This window comes from Balaenoptera ricei, chromosome 9, assembly GCF_028023285.1.
Source record: "Balaenoptera ricei isolate mBalRic1 chromosome 9, mBalRic1.hap2, whole genome shotgun sequence".
Taxonomy (NCBI): Eukaryota; Metazoa; Chordata; class Mammalia; order Artiodactyla; family Balaenopteridae; genus Balaenoptera; species Balaenoptera ricei.
The window spans coordinates 30,879,833-30,902,814 of record NC_082647.1 but is presented as its reverse complement, the minus strand read 5'-3'; the positions used below and the strand labels follow the sequence as shown (position 1 = coordinate 30,902,814).

Sequence of the window (22,982 nt, the reverse complement as noted above, 5' to 3'; positions counted from 1 at the left end):
CACAACATCCATTCTGCATGGACCAAGAAGTCATTTCAACTTTCAAGTCATGACCTATAGCATCCTCCAGTAAATTTCCGCTAGCTCATTCCAGCCTTGAGAAAGCCTACCATCCTGTACTACACTGGAGTTGAGTTTGAACTTAGTTCTAGCCTCTGTCCTCTATTGCAATAGTCTTGAATATCTTCGTTGCCTGATTAACTTTGTCCCGTTCAGTGTAGACTCAAGGTTCAAATTATTTTAGTAATTTTTGAAGGGACCTTTAACTTAGCTTATTTAGTTGCACAGTGGGAAACAGAGCAAAACAAAATATCTGACCTGGAATAACATAATCTGGATTTGAGTCCATTTCCTCCATTTGCAAATTATTAAAGGATATAGTTCATATTTTTTCTGTAATCACCGAGTAAACATTAGCAACACACTAAAGTAAAGATGGGATACATATTTTTTACTAACACTTGCTATGTGCTGGATATTTATGTCCCCGCCCAAAATCAAATGTTGAAACCTAATCTTCCACGTGATGGTATTTGGAGGTGGGACCTTTGGTGAGTGATTACGTCATGAGGGTGGAGTCCTTGTGACTGGGATCAGTGCCCTTATAAAAGAGACCCCATCCGTTCTAGCACAGCAAGAAGACAGTGTCTATGAACCAGGAAGTGGGCTCTCAGTGGATGCTGAATCTGCTGGTGCCTTAATCTTGGACTTCCCCTCCACCAGAACTGTGAGAAATAAATTTCCGTTGTTTATAAGCCGCCCACCCAGTTTTTGCTATTTCTGTTGTAGGAGCCCAAATGGACTAAAGGCCTTATACTTACTTACCATTACCAGATTCATTTTCCTTCTAGTGGACAGACTTAGTGATGGCACAGTGTATGAATAATTAACCAGGAGCATGATTAAATTAGGTCTGAACATTATTTTTACATATTTTTTAAATCAGTATCTTTGAGAAAAGTACAATATTTTCTTAATGTAGTTTGACTGTAGTTCTGGCAAACATTAGCAAATCTAAAGATGAATCATTTTAAATGAGAAAGAACACAGCAAGATTTATGTAAAAAGCATATGCTTATCCTCATTCTAAATGGTAAAGCAGAGTTGTTATGAGATTTGCATAGACATATCATCAAATGGCACTGTATGATCAGCAGTGACAACACGCCTTCAGTCTACATATCCTTCCTGGTTGTGTGATATGCCTTTGATATAAGACTAATGTTACAATAATTATAATCACATTCACTAATTTACAGTTGCTTTGTAAAAAATATTCTCTGAGTTGAATTATTTCATCCAGAGTTCCTGCCACTTAACTTGATTTTGGTTAGGAAAGATGGTAAGAGGAAAATCAGAAGCTACCAGGAAAAAGGCCAGCAGATTTGCCTACATAAAATGAAGATCTTCTGTATTAAAAATGTCATAAATACAGTCAATAGACAAACAACAATTAGGGAAGATATTCTCAACATATATAGAAGGCAAAAGATTAATATATAAAGATTTCCTAAAATAAGCATATAAAATTAGACAAAGGAAAGATGAAACAATTTATTTTTAAAAAAATAAACTCTATTTTGTAAAAAAACAGAAAAAGATGCTCAACAAAACCACCAAATTTTAATAAAAATCAAAACAAAAAATTGTTCATCTAACAGATTATTTAAAATGTAAGATTGTTAATACACAGTACTATTGATATTAGTGATATCAGTTTATCGAAAATGTTGATTTCTACAGAGATAATCCAAATATCTTGCATGTATATGAATGTTTACTGCAACATTGTTATAATGACCACATATTACTAATAACATAAATGTCCACTTATGAGGGAATGATTAAATAAACTATGATTCACTCATATAAAAAAAAATTACAAAATCATTATATATAATTACCAAGAGCAAAGAGATCTAACATAATGTTCTAGGAAAAGAGATTTTAACAGAAGCAAAATAGTGAGTTGCAAAATTATGTACAAGAAAGTATATTTTATTCCATGTGTGTTAAAAACAATTATGTTTGTGTCTACACACACATAAATGCACAAAAATATTTTGCATATTCATATCAAATTTTTCCTGATTGTCACCTATGGGTTGTTGAGAGATTGGAGAATTAAAGCAGAGCTTTTACTTTTTTATCATGTATGCTGCTTTAGTTTTTAACTACTATTTATTCTTTTTACATGAGAATACATTGATGTGCTACTAGTTTTCTTACATTTTTTAGTTCTGAAAGAGATAAAATATAAACTGATATCAAAATTATTCCAAATTTTAATTATTTTAGAAAAGTTTTACCTGGAGTGAAAATTTCCATAAAGCTATATTTTAAAAATTCAATGATGGGTAAATAAATGTATTGAATTTTTGTTGTTGTTGTTTTGTTTTGTTTATTCTTTTATTGCTAAGAAATTCTTTTTTTTTTAATTCAAAGTCACAAAAATTATAATAATCCTCATCAGTTCACTCAGTCCCATGTAATTTTTTTTTCATCTTGATCTTTTGTTAGTGCTTTTTATGAATTCATCAGTTTTCCATTAGAGTTCTGAAAATGCTTATTCATTCAGTTCAGCAGTATAGTCAGTTACCAGAAACTTGTGCTTGTCAGTCTTTTCCATGAATTCCTTGAAGATGAAACCCTTTTATAGGAACATTTTTGCAAAAGCATCAGAGTTCACCCAGAATTGTCTGTAAATGACAAGACTTAAAAGTGACCACAGTTAAAGATTTGATGAAAGTTAATAATAATGCAATTGACAAGGAAATTTAGTTATTTCTGAGATATCATTTTAAAATAATAACTAGAATTATGACTTATAATATTATACCAGAACATGTAAGATTTTTAGGAATTTCATGTAATGTCTGAAACATTTATATTAACATATTTCCATACAAATAACCCAACAAAAGTTTAGTACTAGTTGTTTTTTTTTAATTTTTAAATTTTATTTATTTTTTTATACAGCAGGTTCTTATTAGTCATCAATTTTATACACATTAGTGCATACATGTCAGTCCCAATCGCCCAATTCATCACACCACCAGTCCCACCTTGCCACGGCTTTCCCCTCTTGGTGTCCATACGTTTGTTCTCTACATCTGTGTCTCAATTTCTGCTTGGCAAACCGGTTCATCTGTACCATTTTTCTAGGTTCCACATACATGCGTTAATATACGGTATTTGTTTTTCTCTTTCTGACTTACTTCACTCTGTATGACAGTCTCTAGATCCAACCACGCCTCAACAAATGACCCAATTTCGTTCCTTTTTATGGCTGAGTAATATTCCATTGTATATATGTACCACAACTTCCTTATCCATTCATCTGTTGATGGACACTTAAGTTGCTTCTATGTCCTGGCTATTGTAAATAGTGCTGCAATGAACATTGGGGTGCATGTGTCTTTTTGAACTATGGTTTTCTCTGGGTATATGCCCAGTAGTGGGATTGCTGGATCATATGGTAATTTTATTTTTACTTTTTTAAGGAACCTCCATACTGTTCTCCATAGTGGCTGTATCAATTTACATTCCCACCAACAGTGCAAGAGAGTTCTCTTTTCTCCACACCCTCTCCAGCATTTGTTGTTTGTAGATTTCCTGATGATGCCCATGCTAACTGGTGTGAGGTGATACCTCACTGTAGTTTGAATTTGCATTTATCTAATAATTAGTGATGTTGAGCAGCTTTTCATGTGCTTCTTGGCCATCTGTATATCTTCTTTGGAGAAATGTCTATTTAGGCCTTCTGCCCACTTTTGGATTGGGTTGTTTGTTTCTCTAATATTGAGCTGCATGACCTGTTTATATATTTTGGAGATTAATCCTTTGTCCGTTGATTCATTTGCAAATATTTTCTCCCATTCTGAGGGTGGTCTTTTCGCCTTGTTTATGGTTTCCTTTGCTGTGCAAAAGCTTTTAAGTTTCACTAGGTCCCATTTGTTTATTTTTGTTTTTATTTCCATTACTCTAGGAGGTGGATCAAAAGAGATCTTGCTGTGATTTATGTCAAAGGGTGTTCTGCCTATGTTTTCCTCTAAGAGTTTTATAGTGTCTGGTCTTACACTTAGATCTCGAATCCATTTTGAGTTTATATTTGTGTATGGTGTTAGGGAGTGTTCTAATTTCATTCTTTTACATGTAGCTGTCTAGTTTTCCCAGCACCACTTATTGAAGAGACTGTTTTTTCTCCATTGTATATCCTTGCCTCCTTTGTCATAGATTAGTTGACCATAGGTGTGTCACTTTATCTCTGGGCTTTCTATCTTTTTCCATTGATCTGTTTCTGTTTTTGTGCCAGTACCATATTGTCTTGACTACTGTAGCTTTGTAGTATAGTCTGCAGTCAGGGAGTCTGATTCCTCCCTCTCCATTTTTTTCACTGAAGACTGCTTTGGCTATTCGGGGTCTTTTGTGTATCCATACAAATTTTAAGATTGTTTTGTTCTAGTTCCATTAAAAATTCCATTGGTAATTTGATAGGGGTTACATTGAATCTGTAGATTGCTTTGGGTAGTATAGTCATTTTCACAATATTGATTCCTCCAGTCCAAGAACATGGTATATCTCTCCATCTGTTGGTATCATCTTTAATTTCTTTCATCAGTGTCTTATAGTTTTCTGCATACAGGTCTTTTGTCTCCCTAGGTAGGTTTATTCCTAGGTATTTTATTCTTTTTGTTGCAGTGGTAAATAGGAGTGTTTCCATAATTTCTCTTTCAGATTTTTCATCATTAGTGTATAGGAATGCAAGAGATTTCTGTGCATTAATTTTGTATCCTGCAACTTTACCAAATTCATTGATTAGCTCTAGTAGTTTTCTGGTGGCATCTTTAGGATTCTCTATGTATAGTATCATGTCATCTGCAAACAGTGACAGTTTTACTTCTTTTCCAATTTGTATTCCTTTTATTTCTTTTTCTTCTCTGATTGCTGTGTCTAGGACTTCCAAAACTATGTTGAATAATAGTGGTGAGAGTGGACATCCTTGTCATGTTCCTGATCTTAGAGGAAATGCTTTCAGTTTTTCACCATTGAGAATGATGTTGGCTGTGGGTTTGTCATATATGGCCTTTATTATGTTGAGGTAGGTTCCCTCTATGCCCACTTTCTGGAGAGTTTTTATCATAAGTGGGTGTTGAATTTTGTCAAAAGCTTTTTCTGCATCTATTGGGATGATCATATGGTTTTTATTCTTCAATTTGTTAATATGGTGTATCACATTGATTGATTTGCGTATATTGAAGAATCCTTGCATCCCTGGGATAAATCTCAGTTGATCATGATGTATGATCCTTTTAATGTGTTGTTGGATTCTGTTTGCTAGTATTTTGTTGACGATTTTTGCATCTATATTCATCAGTGATATTGGTCTGTAATTTTTCTTTTTTGTAGTATCTTTGTCTGCTTTGGGTTTCAGGGTGATGGTGGCCTCATAGAATGAGTTTGGGAGTGTTTCTTCCTCTGCAATTTTTTGGAAGAGTTTGAGAAGGATGGGTGTTAGCTCTTCTCTAAATGTTTGATAGAATTCACCTGTGAAACCATCTGGTCCTGGGCTTTTGTTTGTTGGAAGATTTTAAATCACAGTTTCAATTTCATTACTTGAAATTGAAGTGATTGGTCTGTTCATATTTTCTGTTTCTTCCTGGTTCAGTCTTGGAAGGTTATACCTTTCTAAGAATTTTTTTTTTAATAAATTTATTTATTTATTTATTTATTTTTGGGTGTGTTGGGTCTTCGTTTCTGTGCGAGTGCTTTCTCTGGTTGTGGCAAGCGGGGGCCACTCTTCATCATGGTGCACGGACCTCTCACTGTCACGGCCTCTCTTGTTGCACAGGCTCAGTAGTTGTGGCTCACGGGCCTAGTTGCTCTGCGGCATGTGGGATCTTCCCAGACCAGGGCTCAAACCCGTGTCCCCTACATTGGCAGGCAGACTCTCAACCACTGCGCCACCAGGGAAGCCCCCTGTCTAAGAATTTGTCCATTTCTTCCAGGTTGTCCATTTTATTGGCATAGAGTTGCTTGTAGTAGTCTCTTAGGATGCTTTGTATTTCTGCGGTGTCTCTTGTAACTTCTCTATTTTTATTTCTAATGTTACTGATTTGAGTCCTCTCTCTCTTTCTCTTGATGAGTCTGGCTAATGGTTTATCAATTTTGTTTATCTTCTCAAAGAACCAGCTTTTAGTTTTATTGATCTTTGCTATCGTTTTCTTTGTTTCTATTTCATTTATTTCTGCTCTGATCTTTATGATTTCTTTCCTTCTGCTAACATTGGGTTTTGTTTGTTCTTCTTTCTCTAGTTCCTTTAGGTGTAAGGTTAGATTGTTTATTTGAGATTTTTCTTGTTTCTTGAGGTAGGGTGGTATAGCTATAAACTTCCCTCTTAGAACTGCTTTTGCTGCATCCTATAGGTTTTGGAGCGTCGTGTTTTTATTGTCATTTGTCTCTAGGTATTTTTTGCTTTCCTCTTTGATTTCTTCAGTGATCTCTTGGTTAGTTAGTTACGTATTGTTTAGCCTCCATGTGTTTGTGTTTTTTACCTTTTTTTCCCTGTAATTGATTTCTAATCTCATAGCATTGTGGTCGGAAAAGATGCTTGATATGATTTCAGTTTTCTTAAATTTACCGCGACTTGATTTGTGACCCAAAATGTGATCTATCCTGGAGAATGTTCCATGCGCACTTGAGAAGAAAGTGTAATCTGCAGTTTTTGGATGGAATGTCCTATAAAATGTCAATTAAATCTGTCTGGTCTATTGTGTCATTTAAAGCTTCTGTTTCCTTATTTATTTTCATTTTGGATGATCTGTCCATTGGTGTAAGTGAGGTGTTAAAGTCCCCCACTATTATTGTGTTACTGTCGATTTCCTCTTTTATAGCTGTTAGCAGTTGCCTTATGTATTGAGGTGCTCCTATGTTGGGTGCATATATATTTATAATTGTTATATTTTCTTCTTTGCATTGATCCCTTGATCATTATGTAGTGTCCTTCCTTGTCTCTTGTAACATTCTTTATTTTAAAGTCTATTTTATCTGATATGAGTATTGCTATTCCAGCTTTCTTTTGATTTCCATTTGCATGGAATGTCATTTTCCATCCCCTCACTTTAAGTCTGTATGTGGCCCTAGGTCTGAAGTGGGTCTCTTGTAGAGAGCATATAGATGGGTCTTGTTTTTGTATCCATTCAGCGAGCCTGTGTTTTTTGGTTGGAGCATTTAATCCGTTCATGTTTAAGGTAATTATCGATATGTATGTTCCTGTTACCATTTTCTTAATTGTTATGGGTTTGTTTTTGTAGGTCATTTTCTTCTCTTGTGTTTCCCGCTTAGAGAAGTTTCTTTAGCATTTGTTGTAGAGCTGGTTTGGTTATGCTGACTTCTCTTAGCTTTTGCTTGTCTGTAAAGCTTTTGATTTCTCCATCAAATCTGAATGAGATCCTTCCCGGGTAGAGTAATCTTGGTTGTAGGTTCTTCCCTTTCATCACTTTAAGTATATCATGCCACTCCCTTCTGGCTTGTAGAGTTTCTGCTGAGAAATCAGCTTTTAACCTTATGGGAGTTCCCTTGTATGTTATTTGTCGTTTTTCCCTTGCTGCTTTCAATAATTTTTCTTTGTCTTTAATTTTTGTCAATTTGATTACTATGTGTCTCGGCGTGTTTCTCCTTGGGTTTATCCTGTATGGGACTCTCTGCGCTTCCTGGACTTGGGTGGCTATTTCCTTTCCCATGTTAGGGAAGGTTTCAACTATAATCTCTTCAAATATTTTCTGTGGTCCTTTCTCTCTCTCTTCTCCTTCTGGTACCCCTGTAATGCAAATGTTGTTGTGTTTAATGATGTGCCAGAGGTCTCTTAGGCTGTCTTCATTTCTTTTCATTCTTTTTTCTTTATTCTGTTCTGCAGCAGTGAATTCCACCATTCTGTCTTCCAGGTCACTTATCCGTTCTTCTGCCTCAGTTATTCTGCTATTGATTCCTTCTAGTGTAGTTTTCATTTTAATTATTGTATTGTTCATCTCTGTTTGTTTGTTCTTTAAGTCTTCTACGTCTCTGTTAAACATTTCTTGCATCTTATCGATCTTTGCCTCCATTCTTTTTCTGAGGTCCTGGATCATCTTCGCTATCATTATTCTGAATTCTTTTTCTGGAAGGTTGCCTATTTCTACTTCATTTAGTTGTTTTTCTGGGGTTTTATCTTGTTCCTTCATCTGGTACATAGCCCTCTGTCTTTTCATCTTGTCTGTCTTTCTGTGTATGTGGTTTTTGTTCCACAGGCTGCAGGACTGTAGCTCTTCTTGCTTCTGCTGTCTTCCCTCTGGTGGATGAGGCTATCTAAGAGGCTTGTGTACATTTCCTGATGGGAGGGACTGGTGGTTCATAGAGCTGACTGTTGCTGTGGTGGTCAGAGCTCAGTAAAACTTTAATCTGCTTGACTGGTGATGGGTGGGGCTGGGTTTCCTCCCTGTTGGTTGTTTGGCCTGAGGCAACCCAACACTGGAGCCTACCTGGGCTCTTTGGTGGGGCTAATGACAGACTCTGGGAGGGCTCATGCCAAGGAGTACTTCCCAGAACTTCTGCTGCCAGTGTCCTTGTCCCCACGGTGAGCCACAGCACCTCCCGCCTCTGCAGGAGACCCTCCGACACTAGCAGGTAGGTCTGGTTCAGTCTCCTATGGGGTCACTGCTCCTTCCCCTGGGTCCCCATGCACACACTACTTTGTGTGTGCCCTCCAAGAGTGAAGTCTCTGTTTCCCCCAGTCCTGTCCAAGTCCTGCAATCAGATCCCACTAGGCTTCAACATCTGATTCTCTAGGAATTCCTCCTCCCATTGCTGGAACCCCAGGTTGGGAAGCCTGACGTGGGGCTCAGAACCTTCACTCCACTGGGTGGACTTCTGTGGTGTAAGTCTTCTCCAGTCTGTGATTCACCCACCCAGCAGTTATGGGATTTGATTTTGCTGTGATTGCGCCCCTCTTTCTGTCTCATTGTGGCTTCTCCTTTGTCTTTGGATGTGGGGTATATTTTTGGTGAGTTCCAGTGTCTTCCTGTCGATGATTGTCCAGCAGCTAGTTTTGATTCTGGTGTTCTCACAAGAGGGAGTGAGAGCACATCCTTCTACTCTGCCATCTTTGTTCCTCTTCCTAGATTTCTTAATTGCAGGAATTCTCTTGAGCATCTAGCCTCCCCTTAGACAAACTAGAGCTGGTGGATGGATGACTACTCTGGTTACAGCTGTGAGGGGAAGCTCAGCTGGTTATTTTAGCAATTTTTGTTATTTAGATATGCCATTTCTTCATAAAATAATATTACACTTTTATAGTTTTCATACTGTGAATATGTAAATTTTAAAAAATTTATCCTGAATTCATTACTTTAGGTGAAATGATCAAAAGAGGCATTAGAGTTTACTATGAATTCTTTTCTTTTGTGAAGTGTAGTTCATGGACAATATTATATAAATTATAGGTGTACAATATAGTAATTGACAATTCGTTAAAGTTCTATTCCATTTATAGTTATTGTAAAATATTGGCAATATTCCCTGTGTTGTACAGTATGTCCTTGCATCTTTTTTTAATATGTAATAGTTTGTACCTCTTAATTCCTTACCCCTATATTGCCTCTTCCCCCTTCCCTCTCCCCACTGATAACCACTAGTTTGTTCTCTATATCTGTGAGTCTGCTTCTTTTTTGTTATATTCCCTAGTTTGTTGTATTTTTTAGGTTCCACATATAAGGGATACCATACAATATTTGTCTTCCTCTGACTTACTTCACTTAGCGTAATGCTCTCTAAGTCCATCCATTTTGTTGCAAGTACACAACTTCATTTTTTTATGGCTAAGTAGTATTCCGTTGTATATATATTCCACATCTTCTTTATCTATTCACCTGTTGATGGACAGTTAGGTTACTTCCATATCTTGGCAATTGTAAATAATGCTGCTGTGAACATTGGGGCGCATGTATCTTTTCAAATTAGTGTTTCGTTGTTTTTGGATAAGTACCCAGGAGTGGCATTGCTGGGTCATATGGTAGTTCTGTTTTTAGTTTTTTGAGAAACCTTCATACTGTTTTCCACAGTGGCTGCACCAATTTACATTCCTACCAACATTGTACAAAGGTTCCTTTTTTTTCCCCATCCTCACCAACATTTGTTATTTGTGTTCTTTTTGATGATAGCCATTCTAATAGGTGTGAAGTGATAGCTCATTGTTGTTTTGATTTGCATTTTCATTATTATTAAGGATGTTGAGCATCTTTTCATGGGCCAGTTGGTCATCTGCATTTCCTCTATGGAAAAATGTCCATTTTTAAATCAGGTGGTTTATATTTTTGATGTTGAGTTGTGTGAGCTGGTTACATATTAATTCTTATCAATGGTAGTTGATTGGGGCCCCATGGGGTCCCATGATCATTTATCAAAAACCAGATACACTGATAGGTCATTTCTGATAATCACATTCTTATCAGATAACCTTTATTTCTGACAGTAACTTATCAAGTGGAACCCAAATTACTCTTCCAAAGGGTATCACATTTAAGGGAGTAGACTATGATTTTCCACTGATACTGAGGATACCGAGTTAACCATGATTTTCAAAGCCAGCCTAACTGGTATAGGAATTGGACATAAATCTTCATCTGCCTTTAGGGCTTGGCTCTACTACTACACATAAACAGTGCCTTAGTTTGTCACTTATGTAACTTGTTTATACTGATATTTATTCTTTTGTTTTCAGGTGCATCAGAGAAAAGCCAGCAGCTGTTGACAGTTCTTTGGTGGAAAAGTAAGTTGCATACTTATACAAGCTGCCCTAATGATCATCAAGCCCAAGTTGTGTTTTCCAAATACAGGTTTAAAGATACACTAAAGAAACCATACAGACACCCCCAACAGTATAAAAATTTGACAATGAAGTTTAAGGATGTAGGAAAGTCAAATATGACAACACACATGAATAATTTATAAAATAAGCCTTTCAATCCTAGAAAACTAAAATGGGGAGACCTCAGGAATGGTAACGAACATAAAATGAGGGCTAATAGCAAATGAAACCACCCCAAACATTTTCCCAATGACTAAGCTACAAAATGCGATTTAATATAATTAAATTGCATATGTTTTATTTTTTTGTCTTTGTTTTATGAGCAGCTGTATCATTCACTACTGGAATTTTAAAGAACGATAATTGTCAAAGAACCTTAAACCCTTGTATGTTCTTTCATATTCAAGTAGAGAGAAAGCATTTCTATTGGAGGTTGCAATCCATATTTTTTGCAAACCATATGTTAACCCTGAAAAACCCTCAATGAATAGTAGCCCTTTCTGTTCCCTGGTTTCTGAATAGACTGAATGGTAATAATAGCTAACATTTTTACAGTTCTTGTAATGTACCAGATGAGAGTCTAAGTTACACTCTTCTTTATTCCTCAGAACTGTATGAGGTGACTGGAATTTTATTCTCATTTTACAGATTAGGAAAGTGAGGAAGAAAGAAGTGAAATAAGTCATCCAAGATCATATATCCGGTAAGTAGCGGGGCTCTGATTTGAATCTAAGTTATTAGCCTTCAAAGGTTATTTCTTTTTCTTTCTTCCTTTTTGTTTTGTTTGTAGTGTTGTGATTATTTCTGCCTTTAGACTGCACTTCTGATATCAAATCAATTTATAAATGAAGAAAGTGTTCACAGAGCTGAGATTCAAATCCAGGCAGTCTGATTCAGAAGCCAGGCTCTGAACCACTGCTTTGTACTGTGTCTATTTCTATATCTGTATCTATGCTTATATACCTATCAATCTATATTTACATAGCATATACATGGATATATGAGCTTAATTTGCATAGCATGCAAAACACACACAGTTATTGTATTTCAGAGAAAATATATATGTACCTTATAACTTACATTTTCCCAAAAACTAGCTCTTCAGGCCTAATGGAGACTGATACGTGGAGCTCATCTTGTTTGCGGGGCTTGTGTATGGGATTGGTTCCTTTGCTGTGAACTAGAGACAACTTACTGTGGCCATCTGGGATTGAAAACCAAGGGAGGTCCCTTGCTCCCCAAGCAGAAACAGAGAACCTTATGACACATCATAGTCAACCATGCAGCACGTTAGGGAGTCAAGTGAGAGTTTTGCCTCTAAGAATCTGTGGAACTGAACACAGCACTCTTCTGTCTTATCACCATGGCAATTGGTCATTCATGGGTTGGGATTTGTGGTGACAAGAAAGGTGGTATGGGCCATGGACAAAGCTATTCAACTTTGCTAAGCTTAAATTTCCCCCTGTATAATTTAGGGATAGGAACTAAACACTCTACTGTTTGTAATAAGTTTCTGGTAAGCAGTAAGTCCCCAGTGAAAACACAAATTACCACAAATTAAAAATTATCATAATCACCATCACCAGTAAAGTGATCTTTCTTGAGAGGAAGGAGAAAGTGCAAACTGTGTAGGTTAGAGCAGAACAGGAGCATAATCTGAGGATGATCTTGAGGAAACATGCCCTGGGGATGTAAAATTAAAGAACAAGAAGCGCAGGGAATGGAAGGGAGACCATGGACCCTGTTCATCCTACATCTACAGTTAAAAGAATCTGGAGACAGATGCTGAGATTTGAAGAACTACTTTCATTTTCAAATTCAGCATTTTTGGAAAGTCTCAGGATTTGAAGAACTACTTTCATTTTTAAATTCAGCATTTTTTGGAAAGGCTCTAGAGTGACAATTCTCTAGAACTATAAAAAAATTCTTAAAAATATTTTTAATTCTTTTATGTAAGAATATTTACATTGAAATCTGGAAATTAATTCTCAGGGCAAAAAGTTTATAATTGGGAACAGGTCATTATGAGCCCTTATGGAATACTATGTTATAGCTGTTAAGAAAAAAAAAATAGCCATAGTATAGACACAGTATTGTTATCTAAAATCTCCTCTTGTTGCACTGGCAATACATAGAGGTAGAGTGTTGTCCACACAGGGGTAAGTGTGAGTATTAATGAAAAGTTTAATGCCTTCTCTTTTATAAATTGAAAGCAATCAAGCAAAGACATCTCTTAAAAGTCAATGAGAAATACAAGATACAAAAATAAGCTAAGGATTAAAAACATTATATATGCAGAGGTCCTAATAAATTTATAAGGAGGGAATTACTGTTATGTCTGCCAAAGTTTATACTGACCCAAGTTCATTAGAAGATTTACATGTATGCTTGTTGTTATATTGTTTTTAATAGCAAAACTGGAATCGAAGTAAAATCAATAGACTTGAATTAATTATGATAATCCAATGCAAAAGACATCAGTTACTAATTGGAAAGAATAAGGTAGATCTAGGTATATAGACATGGAAAAAAACAATCTGAGGTAAAATATTTAAAAAGAATAAGTTACAGATTTGTGTGTGTGTGTGTGTGTGTAATTATGTGTGTGTATGTCTATGTCTAAAACTACATCTATGGGTGTGTGTATATATAATAAGCTATTTGTATGAAATGTGTATATATGTAGCTATATGCTAACTTACACTTGTTTATGTTCAGAACACTTGTGGAAATATACAAGAAAATGTAAAAAGTGGTTACCCATATGAACTTGGAAGGTGAGAGTGAGAAATCAGAAGATTTTAATTTTATTATTCATCAGTCTAATAGCTTTTCAAAATTTTTTCCATGCATGCACATATTTTCTCACAGTATCTTAAGGTTATTTAAAAACTTTGTTTCTGTTGTTTACTTCCTTGAGAACTTTATATACACTATTCCTCTCTATCACATACAATAGTATACTTCTCATTTCTGGTGGAGGAAAGAAGGACTGGATGTTTCCTTCAGTCCTGGTCAGGGCAAATAAAGCAGTGAGAACAAAATGGAAAACAGTACACAATGGAAAAGCAAGCAATTGAAATTTAAAACTTCCCGATTCTGACTTCATGGGTTTTATTTGCTGAAACCTCAAAGGGACGACACAGGGGAAGAGTGATAACTCTAACTATGAAAGAAAATAATAGAAATGTAACTGGAAAAAGAGGGCGATTATACTTAGTAGTAGAGAAGGGGATTTTAAAAAGAATAAACTTTTAAAAAAGAAAATAATTATATAAAAACAGCTATCATGGCCCTTAATAGCAGGCCTGAGGAAAGCAAATACCAGTGGCAAAGGATGTTAATGCTGATCTCATCAGGTTGATCAGGAAGTTCATGTTTCTAGGAAGAAATGCAACCCACAGCTGTAATTTCTACTTCTGTAACTACTCTATTTTGGACAGAATGGAAAAGAGTCACTGTAACTGTGACCCCATTCAGATCATTCCTTCCCTGCCTAAGGGCCCTATAGTGTGGAAAAGCAACATAAAAGAAAGTGTGCCTATCTCTCCAATAAACCACTAAATCTGTCAATCAAAATGTTAAGTCTAAGAAGCAGGTTGCAAAGAAATTTATATGAAACAAATACAAGGCAAAACTACATATTTCTATGCATGCATGTGAATGTGAATACATGAATATGCGCAAAAAGATCTGGAACTTTAGACATTAAACTCCCTATGTTTACCTCTTAAGATGGGAGAATGAGTTTGTGTATTTTACGTGGAGAGATACTAATTTATCTGTTTTTTGAGTTTTAATGATAAGGTTTTACTATGATTTCATATATTATTTTTAAGAGTTAATAAAAAGGATAGATGAATAAGTTAATGATAGACAGCTAGACAGATATACTACAGGAAAAAAAAGTATGATCTACCAAATTTAAGATTTTATTTGATATTTTTAATCTAGGTTCGAATTTTGAAGAACTCTTACCCCTTTGAGAAGCTAAATAAAATGTGTTACGTTTTTATTCCCAATGCCAATATAGGCGCTTACTTTGGTCCTTAAGCCTATAGAAGATAGGTGAATTTATCTGCTCTGCAAATCACATTCCATTGTATTGAGCTACAGTCTATACTGCAGGGAAAGAATTAGCAAGTAAATCATTGGGTAAATAGTAATTCTTGTCTCCCAATCCAGTTGGTTAATAAAGTTAGTACTTTTTCTCCATCTGCTGACTATCTTAGTTCTCAATTAGTTCAAAACTCAGGGAGGAAGAGAGGTGTTGTTTAATAAGCTTCTTTTAAATGTTTCACATTTCATAAAGCATAAGGATGCATGTTCTGCCTCCATGGAAGATAAGCCACAGTTGATAATTTTTTTGAATAACAAATATAACCTCATAGAATTCCCCAAAATATATTAAGATATCAGTCATTCATATTCTCTAAGTAAAATGAAATAACTCTAGAAATTAATATCAAGAGTCTAAAATGAAAACTTCCCAATCAATGAAAGTTTGAAAATAAATAATTTTCCTAAATAAGAAAAATATTTTTGAAAAATTAATGTGTTTGTCATAGCTGAACAAAATGCCAAATGTTTGAATCAGAGAATAAAAACATTTTTAAAACAGCAAACTTTATAATTTCCAGAATAATCCATGCATCCTAAGTATTCAGAATTAATATTAATATGATTTTCAGACAAATTTATCTTAAACTCGATATCCAAAAGAAGACAGGGAAAAAGAAGGGCTTACCTTAAAGTTACTACCTTTTTAAGGCCACTTTTCCAAAGTTGTTTGGAATTAGCAAGGCAATAGAATATCAAAAGATTATTAAAAATTAAATGGACTAAGATTTGTCAAAGCACTTATCTCACCAAATGGTATTCGAATCTCTTTGTTTGTTCCTCAGTATACTTCTTTAAACCTAGTTTCTGTTTGTTATACCCGTGTGAAAGCATTCTGGCTTCAGAGTCAGGTGTGTACTCCTAGGGGAAAGTTATAATTAGAAATGGCTCCTTAAAGCTCTATGGCAGGTGGAGGACTTGTGTTTTACTTGTTTCTCTGATTTCTGTAACGTTGGTTGATGTTATCAGTCAGGTTTCCAACATGACCCTCGAATCATTGGAGGAGCATTTAATGCATAGACTATTTATAGAGATGTGGGCAGGAAACCGAATAAGGAAAACATAGTAGTGGAGTATCCTCATACTAGCAACAGTGCATCAGGAACATACTGAGGCTCAAATGTCGAGCAGAGGAATTTGTAGACTAACCCAGAGAGAGAGCTGTCATGGGACACAGCCAGCCAAAGAAGAGCCCACAGAAGAGAGCCAGGATTTTCCTTATTCTCCTCCTTCTTTTGATGCTTCTGCCAGTGCTCTTTATTCTCTAGTCTTAACTGGATGGAGCACAACGGATCCCATTGGTGAAATTCAAAGAGGTCAGTCTCCCAGGGCATAAAGCTGGGTAGAGAAGGCTGAACATGTATCTGGAGGGACAAAGGAGAGATAGGAAACATGGCAAATGGCATTTGGCATCAACACTAAGCCTCAGAACCAACAGACTTATACAATAATGTTTCATCTTTGAAAGAGTATACCATTTCCTCAGCAAGAAGGTAAGGTAATGAGGACACTGATAATATTGAACCAGTGGTAAAGTTCAACGTTTTGCATTGTATTTGGTTTTCTTGGTAAGCCATACTGAGAAATATGTTAACAGCTTAATAAAATAGATTCACAGCTGAGTCAGGCAATTTAAGCATGCCTTTCTCCTTACCCAAGAGAAAACCTTCAAGAAACACAATGTGAAAACAAAAATATGACATCCAATCAAGATCTTACAGCATACACTTCATGGGGAGAGGCAGTTGTCTATTTCATGTGCCTCAGGCTAACCTCCTCCCCCGAAGCTATAGGAACCACTGAATCTGAAAGAATGGTTGCAGTATGCTACATTTTTAAAGGAGAAGTTCCATATAGACTTCATCAATTTCAATCTGAGTATGAGATTGCTTAGATTATGCAATGAATTTGAGATAGCATTGTAAATATAAATTGGCTTAAGGAAATAATTATTTTAATTGGTAAGTATTAGTAGATTTTGTCACTCTAAATAAGTTAAGCATTATGACAGTTTCCTGCTTCTTGGAATCTGAGAAGGGTATAAGCTAACAGAATGAAGCCCCATTTCTGATCTAATCAGAGATGCGATCTAGTTGAGAGTTGTTCTGCTCTACCAGACAGAGTTGACAATTTCATCCAAATCAGGGAACAAGGCTGGTATAGTATGTTTTGGACAAAATTTAGGGGAAAGCTTTGGGGAAAAGGAGGACTAGTGTGGTATACATCTTGCTTGTTGAGATGATGTTTGAGATCCAACTGGAAATCCATTACTTTCTACAACATCTACAACAAACACTGGGAAATGAATATAATTAAAGTTGGGATACCAAGATAAGTAATAGTCCAAGAGAAGACATTAGTAATAATATTATATAAAGTACCTTTATTCATTTTTACTTAAAGGGGTATTCATTGTGTGCTAGGCACTGTTTTAGGCACTAAGAATACAAAATAAACAAAACACACAAGAATCTGACCTAGTGGAGTTTACATTCAAGTACCAAAGACAGATAATGAATTAATAAAACAGATAACAGAATACAAGTAATGATATGTAATAGGAAGAAAAATAAAGTAGGCTAAGGATATAAAGTCACTGGAAATTCTGTTTCAGATAATGTGGCAACAAGCTGACATTTGAACATGAATTAAGTCTGAGAGCCAGTTATGCAAATATCTGGGGAAGAATATTCCAGATGAAGGAAACATCCAGGGCAAAGATCTTGAAATGGATTGATAATTGGCACGTTTGATAAACAGCAAGGTGTCCACTGTATTCTAAGCATGGGAGAGAAACAGGGACTGATAGAGATGTAGTCAGGAGCCAAACATATAGAGCTATTTAGGCAAAGGGAAAGAGTTTGAATTTTATTCTAAATATGGGGGGATTTGGAGTAGAATAATAAGATGACCTGAGTCAAAAAAAAAAAAAAAAATAGTCACCCTGTATTCTCTAGAAAGAATAGTCCAAGGGAGGAAGATTTATTCAGGGAGACTAGTTAGGAAGTGATTGTAGTAGTTTACGTGAAAGATGATGATGATTTTATGCCCTTAGAACTTGTGACCTGTTCTTTCAGTACTCCTTCCATGTATTAGTTTTATGCCTGTTTTGAAATCAAACTCTATTCCTTTCTATATTTTTCAGATAATCATACAGTTTTTTCACTTAGATGTAAGAGGGCCAATTGAAACACTGGGTCAGGAAAACGTATATAACCTAAATGCGATTTGACACCTGCAGTAAGTCTCCGATGGTTTCTCTTATTACTTGCCAAAACATTCCCCAATTACTACTTTGCATTTTCTTCATAAGACTCAGCATCATCTTCTGTCATCTCTGGACCAGCTGTTCTGATTGTGAAACTTCAGATAGTTTCTCTAATCACCAACCTCCCATGACTGTGTTTTAAGTTCTGAAAACAACCTGGGATAAATTTAGAAATCAAGAACAAAGCACATATGAGATTCTAGATTTAACAGCTTGTGCCTTTTAATGGCATCTGTCATCATGTCTTTGAAAAACTATTTATCACCACAGTTCCCTACTGTACTGTTTTGAAATGATGGCCTTCTTATCTTCTTCACCCAAACACTTCATGTAAGCAAAATCACTAGGATGAGAATAGGAGTATCATATTTGATAAATTACCAATTTCTGTGTGCATTGGAAAAACTTAAAGGTTTCTGGCATCAGATAGATAAAAGTAAACATGAGATTTCCTCCAATATTTTAAAATATTTATATCCAACATTACCAGGTCACATATCAAGTTAGACTTTTTTCAGCTTCACACAAGCATGGACAACGTGTGATATAGCAGAACAGAGTGGCTCGTAAGAGTAGGAAGGTTCATATTAATGGTTTATTCTATGCCATTGGGCATGAGCATCAACCATATGGGCTACAATTATCTCATTTGAGAAATTAGAAATTTCAATTAAGCATATTTAAGTTCTCTTTGCGGTATGAATATGTATACCTTTTTGAGCAATAAGATAAATCTTCCAGGTTTAGTTCCCCAACAAGATGATAGCATGAATCACTAAGAAAAAGGATACATTAGATCTTTAGCTCTACTGGTTCAGTGCAATCCATCATCAAGACAGATTTTTACTCCTGAAGTGCTTATTAAATTTGTAACACACAATACAAAGTAATTTAGCTTGTAATTTTTAGTAGTTGCACACTGGGATTCTGTTCTATACTTTTAGAAAAATAAATCATTATTTTTACACATTTTAAGAACATAAGTCTGGTAAGATTCTCTTTACAATAAATGGTATTTTTTCCTCTCCCACCTGCATTAATAATACAAGATTCCTCTCTTTTTTTTCAGCATCTCCCCAGTGTTCTTCTCTGAGAGTGTCAAAGTTAGTTTGCTAGCAGTAGGTTATAAAGCAAACTAATCTCATCAGCCTGAGGATGTTATTGGGCTCAAAATCTTGCCTGTCTGTGGACACATTTTTTGTCAGGGTCCTGCCATCTCTCTCTCCACAAATTTTCTTCTGCAGGCTCTTTGCTGAAATGAACAAGGCAACTCTGTGAAATGTAACATGCTGTATGTAACTACTATTCTTTCCTGTTATATTCACTTTACAGAAACTCTACAGGCCACATCAATTTAAACTATGAATAAACTCCATATTATCATGGAATGATAATTCAGGACATTTTTATTTTGTAGACAATTTCCCATCTATAGAAAATTAACATTTAATTTCACAGGGAAATGTTTAGTATAAGTATGTGTCAATTTGCCATTGTGGTGTTTTCTGTCAATTTCCTATCCCCTGTATTCTGAGTGATAGTGATTGATGCATCAGTAGGACAAACCAAGGTACTCTATTCAACCCTTCAGGCAGCTAAACTGGCATCTTCCTGCAGTGAGATAACAGCCAGTATAGGCATGAGCACTAGCAGAGAACTGAGTTAGTTCTACAGTTTTAGAAATAGTGAACTCAGTTTTTTTTTTCAAGGAAAGGACAAATCATCTGTTAGTCATAGTCATAAACATGTGCAGGTCAAAATTAACTTTCTAAAGCTTCACCCTACACCCCCCCCCCGACACACACACACACACACACACACACACACACACACACACACACACAGCAGAGGACCAATTGAGGCAGCGTGAATGATACGTGTTACTATCAATTTCCAATAACAAGATGTATCAGTAAGTTATCCGGATAGTGACCTCCCTTCACTTTCTTTTATCTGGTTAAATATAGCATTGGATGCTTTGTTAAAAAGGTCTTGTTTGTTTTTTTTCCTTCATCAGGGAGACTTTCTTCTACTCTTCCTTACATTTGGACACTCTCATGTTCTTAGACAAGAACATGACAAATACCCTTATTCAATTAGTTAACAAATAGCAGAGGTATATATGTAATAACATAGAGGGGATATCACCTCTATCCATTTCCTTGATTTAGAGTTGCTAGGTTTTATGGTAATTCCTATGTTAACTTCAGATTTCAGCTGTCAATTTTATTTTACCTCTCTTCCATGTACACATTATTTCCATCTGTTACAGCAGAGCGCCAATTATTTTGTACTATAGCTTGTTAGAATTTAGTAAACCTTAAGTATAGATGAAACTACACAAGGAGAAATGAGGATTTATGTGGCTTATGAGTATGTTTTAAGAAAAGCATACCTAGACATTTATAAAAGTAAGTTTATCTGCCTACATATCTTATTTGAAGTGATGAGAATTGCCATACAGTTTACAGAAACCACTGAAATTATTTCATTCAGTCCTATGACTCTTGGAACAATTTGATACAGTGATAAAATGCATGCACTATTTGCTATCCCTTCTCAGTGTGTTTGTTTTTAATTGGCTGTTTTTTTATTTGGAAATTGTTTGATGTGTATTTATCTTCTATTGATACTTGATGTGAACATTGTGATATTTCTTGTGCATAAAATGAGATGTTAGTTTAGGGATACATTTTTGAAATATTCTTTACCCTCAAGTATGTCACTGGTATTTTATACCCCTTGGTATACCTGTTTAACTGCTCCCCTTTTCCTCTTTTTATTATACTCTCAGGTGGCATAGCTCTCTGAAGTTTCCTATGATTTATATTCTCCCTAACAGTTATTGCTGTGGCTGCTGCTATACATAGACCCCCTCATTCCTTAACCATGGTGCCAAACTGAAGATTTATATTGGATTTAAGCACAATACTAAATGCACCTTTATGTATATCTTCATGTGACCATAACTTTAGAACCAAACAGCAATATATGTGTTCTTACAAATATAAAGATGATTTTTTGGATAAGTAAAAACATATTTAATATAAGGATTATTTTTGAAAAGCCAAAAGACAACGGATTTGAATATTAGATTGGATGCAAATTAGGTCCCAGGGTCCAATCTGGGTAATATTTAGTTTCCAAATGTAGAAATTCAAACTCAATTCCAAAATGATCTTTCATTACATCATTATATCAGTTAGACTCAAAGTGAATTAGCAGACATTCAAAAACCTTTTTGTAAGAGTAGCTTTTTAACTTTGCTATAGATTTTAAATGAATCAACTTACTTTTTACATCTTGATATATAACTAGAATCTTTAGAAATACAATATTCTAAGAAATGATTAGGTACCCATTACCACCCATGGCCTAGCACTTTAGGATGATCATCATTAGATAAATTAGGTTCCCAATTGCCATAAACTAGAGATAAATTAGAACTCAGAAACCATTTTATTTTTAACGTAATTTGATCTCAAATGGGTAATCTTAATGAGAGTATCAAAATGATTCTTAAGAAGATTCCAATTAATTTACCATGTGAGCTGAAGGGGAATGAACTGCACTAACATGAAGCAAAAAAAAAAAACAAAAAACAGAATTAATATAGCAAAAATTATCATACTGAAAGCAATTACACTTGTATTTTCAACAGAAAAATATTAGAAAACCTCAAGTGACTTGTTAGGGGGTATGACTATGGAACACATTTTTAATAATCAGAAATATAAGCCAAATTGCTTTTTAAAATTAGTATTTATTTGAAATAAATGTGTTGTTAGATAAAACTGGTTAAAAAAAAAAACTATCCCTGAAATGATTATTTTTTAGATATTATTCCTTGACACTTTAAGACCTGTCCTACACCTCAGAGGCAAACACATTTAATATTTAGCTATTTTATTTGGTAATTATCTCCATAGGTCAAAAGAATATGAATGTAGTGTTATATCTTGCTTAATCAAATTAAACCTTACCTGATAGCTTCCTTCGTAAGATTTAATACTTTTGACTCAATTTTACCCTCTATTTTCCTCTCAATATAATTATGCCTCAATTTTTGCTTAAAAACATTGTGTTTCCATGATGACTTTTTAAATATTGTTCACTGCTGAGCCAAGAAAATGCATCTGATTACATTTACTTCCTCTACTTCTTTTTTTTTTTTTTTTTTTTACTGGAGTTAAAAATTGCCCCCTTTTGACTTGGTTTACTTTCAGCCTATGACTGTCACCCCAGAAAAGCTCTATAAAATGCCTCATTTTTTTCATATGATCACAGCCTTTATCTCATTTTCAAGCATATTTTATTTTTCTGAATACCTGCCTAGTGGAGACATTTGACCTCCTGCTAAAATATGGCTTCTGTGTACTCTAGGCCTACTATACAGCTATCATTGGATACTTCCTTTTTGCCATGATCCTGGGAATTTTTTTCACCTTTCTGCTGTGTTAGATCTCCTGTTGCCTGGATCACAGTTCTCGTCTATCTTGGTTTATTTCCTTGTTTTGACAGAAATCATCCTTAGATAGCTTCCTGAAAAAGGTACAGGAGAGTCAAATTTTCTATACTTTGAACGTCTAAAAGTACTCTTATTCTTCTCTGATATTTATTAGGTAATCTGAAGGGATGGAGCATTTTAAGTTGTAAATAGATTTTTCCTCAGAATTTTGAAAACATTGTTCAAAATTCTTCTCGTTTCTACTGCTGCATTTGAGAATCTGTCATTCTGATTCACCATCCTTTGTA

The 22,982-nt window shown here is 35.1% G+C and overlaps 1 long non-coding RNA gene across 4 annotated transcripts in view; it reads right to left on the bottom strand.

Annotated features, from left to right (window-relative positions):
* The window catches only part of LOC132371857 (uncharacterized), a 183,743-nt gene that overhangs the window by 31,851 nt on the left and 128,910 nt on the right, over positions 1–22,982 (bottom strand). For 3 of the 4 annotated variants that reach the window (XR_009504996.1, XR_009504997.1, XR_009504995.1), the window contains one exon: positions 15,954–16,323. This is a non-coding gene — a long non-coding RNA (uncharacterized LOC132371857). Of the gene's footprint in view, positions 1–15,953; positions 16,324–22,982 lie in introns of those variants that run through there. The other variant, XR_009504998.1, reaches the window with a different exon arrangement.